The sequence below is a fragment of the Lissotriton helveticus genome, chromosome 6 (assembly GCF_964261635.1).
Source record: "Lissotriton helveticus chromosome 6, aLisHel1.1, whole genome shotgun sequence".
In the NCBI taxonomy this organism is placed as follows: domain Eukaryota; kingdom Metazoa; phylum Chordata; class Amphibia; order Caudata; family Salamandridae; genus Lissotriton; species Lissotriton helveticus.
In genome coordinates this window covers 3299169-3305982 of record NC_136067.1, presented here as the reverse complement: position 1 = coordinate 3305982, position 6814 = coordinate 3299169, and the positions used below count along the sequence as shown (strand labels likewise).

Below are 6814 nucleotides of genomic sequence, written 5' to 3'. Positions count from 1 at the left end.
ACGGTCAGCTATGCCACCTTGCTGAACCGTTTATGCAACATCGGAGTCACAGGCGATGCTCTAAGGTGGTTTGACTCATTCCTTAACAACAGATCCTTCCAGATCTTTGACGGGGACACAGTATCAGCCAGTAAATCCCTGAACTGCGGAGTACCGCAGGGCTCCTCACTGAGCCCTGCGTTGTTTAACGTATATATGAGACCACTGGCCGGGATCGTCGAACCATACGGCATAAAAATTGTATCGTATGCCGACGATACCCAGCTAGTGGTCTCATTGGCTCAGGAGGGTACCAGGCACACTTCAGCAGGCCTGATGAAATGTTTGGAGGATGTTAAGGAGTGGATGACACGCTCCTCCTTAAAACTTAACGGAGACAAAACTGAGCTCATGCTCCTGGGCTCAGTATCCCCAGTGTCTCTCACCCCCCTTTGGCCTCCGTGCCTGGGTACCCTGCCAACTCCCAAGGACAGCGTAAAAAGTTTAGGAGTTTGGCTTGACAAAAACCTCTCCTTCTCCACTCAGGCCACCAAACTATCCGCCACATGTTTCGGCTTACTAAGAACACTAAGAAAAGTTCTCCCCCTTCTACCAATGGAAGCAAAACAAGTGGCAATACAGGGTTTGATTCAGTCTCGGCTAGACTCAAACAACGCCCTGTATGTTGGAGCTCCAGAGATGACCCTGCGAAAGCTACAGGTGGTGCAGAACTGTGCAGCCCGCACCCTGTTACAGATCCCGCGGACTCAGTCGGCTAAACCCGCATTGAACAGTCTACATTGGCTTCCAGTGAGACAGAGAGTGGCATTCAAGGCACTATGTATTGCCCACCGGGCTTTCTGGAAGTCGGGTCCAGCCATCTTTGAAAAACTAGTCACGCAATACCACCCTAAGAGAAACCTCAGATCTACGGAGGCCTTCCTGGCCGTAGTACCCAGAGTAAGGAGAGCTAGATCAGGGGGTAGGATGTTCTCCTTAAACGCCTCTAAGATGTGGAACTCACTCCCCTTACAGCTCCGGACTAACTCAAACCTACTCTCCTTCCGCAAACAATTGAAAACCTACTTGTTTGCGAGGTCCACCGAATTCTAACCCTCCTGTCTTCTTCAGTTCTGTCTTGTGCTTCAGCGCTTGGACGCCCATTGGGCAGCAACCGCGCTATATAAATGACAATACAATACAATACAATACAATTTTGCCACCTCAGTGCGCGCCACCAGCGGCACCTCTGCACCGGGCTCTCCCCTCACCTCAACAACTCTTGCATCTGCAGGGTCCTCGCTGCTGCGACCAGCAGTGTGTAGTGGGTACTGCGCCCTGGCTCGCTGGCCAGGTTGTGGCGACATGTTGGGGGGCTTCCCCAAGGATCTATGCCGTTAGTCAATCCCTAGCCCAGGAGCTCCTCGGCAGGAGCTCCTACGTGGTGGCCATGTTTAAAGCAGGACCCCCAGCAATGGTGAGATCATGCTGTGTAAATATGTAATATATATTTGTCCAACCGTAACCGCTTCAACTTTTCTTAAAATGTCATCTTGAGTGATTTGCAACTTGCACATATGTAAGTCTAACCACCAGTATCTGTAGCAGACGTGTGTGCTTACTACTATTCTTAAGTGAGTTTAGAGTTAATCTGTTTGTATTTTTTGTGTCCTTCATGTCCTCTGAGGTCCTTTTGTAATGTGCTTGGTTCTACTCTACTCTATAAACCAACACGAGCACCAATATTGCCTAGCTATTTCCACAATGGGTCAAAAAATGATCGCTCGAATTACCGATACCAAACAGTAACTCTCAGGGGTAGTATTTCTCCAGATTTAATCCAATACTTTTTATTATTTTTGCATCAAAAGAACCATGTAAATGAGCAATTTTTCATTTTAAACATACAAACTGTTTAAACTCCACATCACATAAATATAGACAATTTTTTACAATCAACCAACTTTCATACAAACACTCATACCCGACAAAACATTAATATATATACACACAAAAAGTTTCTGGAACTATACACAATTATTTACAATTTCCTGATTTTGAAAACATAGCATTGGATAAAGGCAAATGAAATTTTTCAGTATTTCAGTATTCAAATGGGGTATTCCTAATGCTGGATGGGGGGGTCTACGCGTTTCGATAACCCCTTAGTGTGGGGAAATCTCACCAGGACCAGGTCGGTTCCCGACTAGTTGGTGAGATCCTCGGCATAGAATGACGGATGCCGAATAGTGTGGACCCCAGATCAATCCAGCGCGAGCAATCACCTAAGTGATTCCAAGCACCAAGCAGGCTTACCAGACCCGGAACCGAAGCCCGGCTGCCACACTCGCCTTAACTAAATTCTCCACTCCTGCCAATCTGCAATATGGGTTAACTTATTTTCATCCAAAGAAAACCGAGCACTTACGAGGCTCCTGGTCCTGATGAGATTTCCCCACACTAAGGGGTTATCGAAACGCGTAGACCCCCCCATCCAGCATTAGGAATACCCCATTTGATTACTGAAATACTGAAAAATTTCATTTGCCTTTATCCAATGCTATGTTTTCAAAATCAGGAAATTGTAAATAATTGTGTATAGTTCCAGAAACTTTTTGTGTGTATATATATTAATGTTTTGTCGGGTATGAGTGTTTGTATGAAAGTTGGTTGATTGTAAAAAATGGTCTATATTTATGTGATGTGGAGTTTAAACAGTTTGTATGTTTAAAATGAAAAATTGCTCATTTACATGGTTCTTTTGATGCAAAAATAATAAAAAGTATTGGATTAAATCCGGAGAAATACTACCCCTGAGAGTTACTGTTTGGTATCGGTAATTCGAGCGATCATTTTTTGATCCATTGTGGAAATAGCTAGGCAATATTGGTGCTTGTGTTGGTTTATAGATATTGATTGTGAGGCTTGTCCTTATTGCCAGTGATCCCAGACCCAGTCTTGGTAATGGTTCTACTCTACAGCGCTCTGACGCCTGCGGGCACAGTTGGCGCTCTACACAAAAGTATCAATTCTTATGTGAATTTAGAGTTTTTCTCTTCGTATCTTTTCCTTGAGTGAATTTTCAACTTGCACATATGTAACTCTAACCACCAGTATCTGTAGTGGTCATATATACCTATTCTGTTGTGAATTTAGAGTTTGTCTGTTTGTATCTTTTATGTCACTCTTGTCCTCTAAAGTCCTTATATCATGTAACTGGTCCTTTTGTAAAGCGCTCCTGCTGTTAAAGTTTGCGCGAGATAAAATGGCATTAAATGAAAATGAATAAAAAGAAATGAAAACAAAAATAAAAATAAATAAAAATAAATCAAATAAATCAATCAAATAAATAAATCAAATAAATAAATCAATCAAATAAATAAATACATGAACCAAGCCAGAGGGCCAGGCTCTGGGCTGTGCAGCAGGCAGGCCCGGGCCCCGCCCCCACCGGAAGCGCGCGGCTCCACTTCCGGGTCGGCGCTCCACTTCCGGTTTGGCGGCGGCAGCGGCAGCACCGGCGCGGGCGGCGGAGGCGAGGAGCCGCGGCGGGGAGGGCGGTGCTGAGGGGCCCCCGGGGGCCAGAGGCCGAGGCTGCGCCAGGGAGAGAGAGAGGGCCCCGGGACACGCAGCGCCCCCTCGAGGGCCCCGCCCGGAGCGAGGAGGGGGGGCTCCAGACACACCCAGAGGTAACGTTCACTCAGCGCCGCTTCGACGCTCCCCGCTGCCGCCGCGGGGCCCCCGGGCTCAGGCTCTCTCGGGGCGGCCGCCCAGGGCGGGGGGTCATGGGTCACACCGGGCGTGGGTCTCAGGGGAGCCTGGCCGTAGAGCCAGAGGCTGGGCGGAAGTGACGCAGATCTAGAGAGGGGCCCCAGGTGAAGCTGCCCTCCAGAGGCATGCACAGGCAGCGGTGCAAGTCATTATGACGGGGCCCCTGCAGAGCGCATTGAGGGGCCCCTGGGTATCCCATATCCCACAAATATTCATTGGTCCTGGGATGAAGGGGCCCCTGGAGGGTTGTGCCCCCCACCTCCCTGCGTTACGCCGCTGTGCCCAGGGGGAGCTGCTCAGGCGCTGACAGTGCACACATGGAAGGGGCGCACAGAGCCCTGCGGTGGGGGGCAGGGACCTGCAGAGACTGGCAGGGGTGCGACTAGGCCTGGGCGGAAAATTCCGTCCTGTTCGCTGAATTTGAGTCATTTCATGTTCCGCGAAATTGCCCAGAATGCTGCGTTCCGCGACTTCGCAAAATTTTTGCCAGTTTGCGTTCGCGAAATGCGCGTTTGCAAGATATTTCCCCGCAAACAGCGGTTGCAAACAGTAAAAAAGCATCGCGAGCAAGCAATTCCGCATGTTTTCGCAAAATTCCTGCTTGTTCGCGGACATTTTTTATCGTTTCGCGGACATTTGCGTAACGCGATTACGCAAATTCCGCCCACCCCTAGGTGCGACGGTATCATAGAGAGATGTAGGAATGATGCTGGCCTTCAAGGGTATGCAGACATCCTGCTGCCTCTCTCTGGAGGTCAGTAGAGGTGATTCAGTTTTGAAGAGGAGTTGCTGTTCTTATGTAGTGCAGTAAGGCTGCATTTTCCGATTCAGTTCCTTCATAAGACCTGTTCAGTGATGCCCTGCGTTCTTGAGGTTAAATGAATGAAAGGCGACACGAAATTGCAAAAATAAAAATAAACTACCAACATCTTTAAATAATTGGTTCATTTTGCGGTTGAAGGACAGAACGTTTGCAAAAATAGAGATCAATTTGCTCGAGTGACTGTTTCCTCACCACTTGAAGAGGTTCCTTCCCCTGGCAGATGGCTATACCATTTATAATACAGGCCCCTAAGATGTTTCAAACTGCACTTCATAGTAGCTTGGACAATGAAACAGTCACAGATACATAGCTGCCAAGGTTTCAGGTTGCTATGTGTGACTTGTTTGTAATTTCAGTGAAATTATGAGTGACATTTCAACCACAGTGAGTGACACTACCTCTGGATCAAAATCAAGCAATGAAGACATGGGTAACATACAAATATCAGAAATTACACCCATTTGAGCAACAAGAAACTAAGAACATCTTAAAACTGCAGCAAATCACAGAAATAGAAGGGCACTAACCTTGTGCCCTTTAAACTGGTCGTAGTTTTGGGAATATATAATAAACCATTGGTAGAATCAAGAGCTTTCAACAGGGATATTTAACCCCTCTCTGTGCGAAATCACTAGTTTTATAATACCTTTTCTCTAGTAGTGACAACGCTACAGTGCTGCACCTAGGTGGATAAAAAATAATAATGCATCTGCAGAAGTCCTTGAGAAGTATCTCTGTCTGCTCAGTCGGCTGCATACTCTCTCATGTGCTGCACAGTATCGAAGTCAGTCTGTCCCCAGTCACGACTGGTGAGGACCTCTGATTGTAAAACTGGTCACTGGAATGCATGTTTGTATTTTGTGCATTAATGGGAAGTTTTTCTATGAATTAACGATGCTTGGTTTGTTTCTGTTAAAAAATTGCTTTCATTAGATTTGTAGTTCCATGCTAGGCATGTCTGCCCTAAACACGACCTCCTCCCCCTCTCCCAGACTCAGAGCAGTGTTCATGAGGAGTTCTAGTGTTGCCAGGCGACAGCAAGAATTTCTGGGGGGCCGGGCTGAGGCACAGTCTAAAGGAGGAAATAAACGTCGCAAAGCACTATGCTACACTTACCTAGTCACATAGCTTAGTACTGTACTTTCAGCAATTTATACATGGCAGTTACGGAAAAGTGTTTTAAAAAAGACGTGATTGATAATTACAGATAATAGATTACCTGCTCTCCCAGGCACTAACTGATTATTTTTGATCGTCACTGGGCAGCTGAGCCAGGCTGGTGGTGCTGCGGCCCGGTTTTCTGGGTCCTGGTCGTGTGAGATATTACGACCGCCGCTGTGCCATTAATCATGCTGCACCCGGTGAGCACAGCAGCTTGCTGCACCCACTCTCACTGCAACTGGCCCCCAGCGCTGTCTCAGTGATACTCGCTCGTGGGTCAGCTGCTAAGGCCCTGTCTGGGGCCGGAATGGTGCATGTGGGATCCGATTCCAGATTGAAGCCATGAGCCACAGACGGCGGTGTCAGCAGCTTTGAGTCTGAATTGCCCTGGTGCACTGACCGTCCACGACGGAGATCCTTCACCTCGTCCCCGCACCCCGAGCGAGGTCAGGAACAGGAGCTGCACATTTGAATTTCAAGAAGCGCAGGTGGCAGCAGGAGGACGGACCCTGACTCAAGGTCCCACATTGCGTCTTACTGTCTACTTCAGCATTCGGCACTGACTGCAGTGACGTCAATTTAAGTTTGGCGCCACGTGCGTGGGCCAAGAGTGTGCCTAACTTAACTGCAGCAGGCAGCGTTCAGAGCGCTGCGGCCGGCGCCATGATAATTTTGCAGCACTTCTACGAAGCACTGCCTCGAACTAGCCAGCCGCCCTATAGCTCGTTAAAAACTCTGAGGTCATGGGCCCCAGGTGTCACTCGGCCAGTAGGCACGACTTGAGGGCAGGCCCCCGGGTCTCGGTAATTAATTGGGCAGGTGGTTATTCTGTCATCATGACTCACTTTTAGTGCGCCTCGGGCGGGAATCAAGCAGCGCCAGCAGCCTGCCCACCCCATTTTGCAACATTGTAGTAAGCAATCTCCCAGAGCTGCCAGTATGATGTCAATTACTCTGTCTCCGGGAGTGCTGGCAAGTCTACGGGGAGCTGAGCACTCGGCAGAGCAGCTGGTGCTCACACAAGTTAGAGGCACCAGGCAGCGCGCGCTAGCACCCTGGCGTTATGGCAGCCAGTTTCAG

At 48.4% G+C, this 6814-nt stretch overlaps 1 protein-coding gene across 1 annotated transcript in view; it reads left to right on the top strand.

Annotated features, from left to right (window-relative positions):
- Positions 1–3521: 3521 nt before the first annotated feature.
- LOC144761524 (uncharacterized) overlaps positions 3522–6814 on the top strand; it is a 745631-nt gene continuing 742338 nt past the window's right edge. The window contains 1 exon segment of the mRNA XM_078646848.1: positions 3522–3668. The gene's annotated coding sequence lies outside the window, so the exon portion shown is untranslated.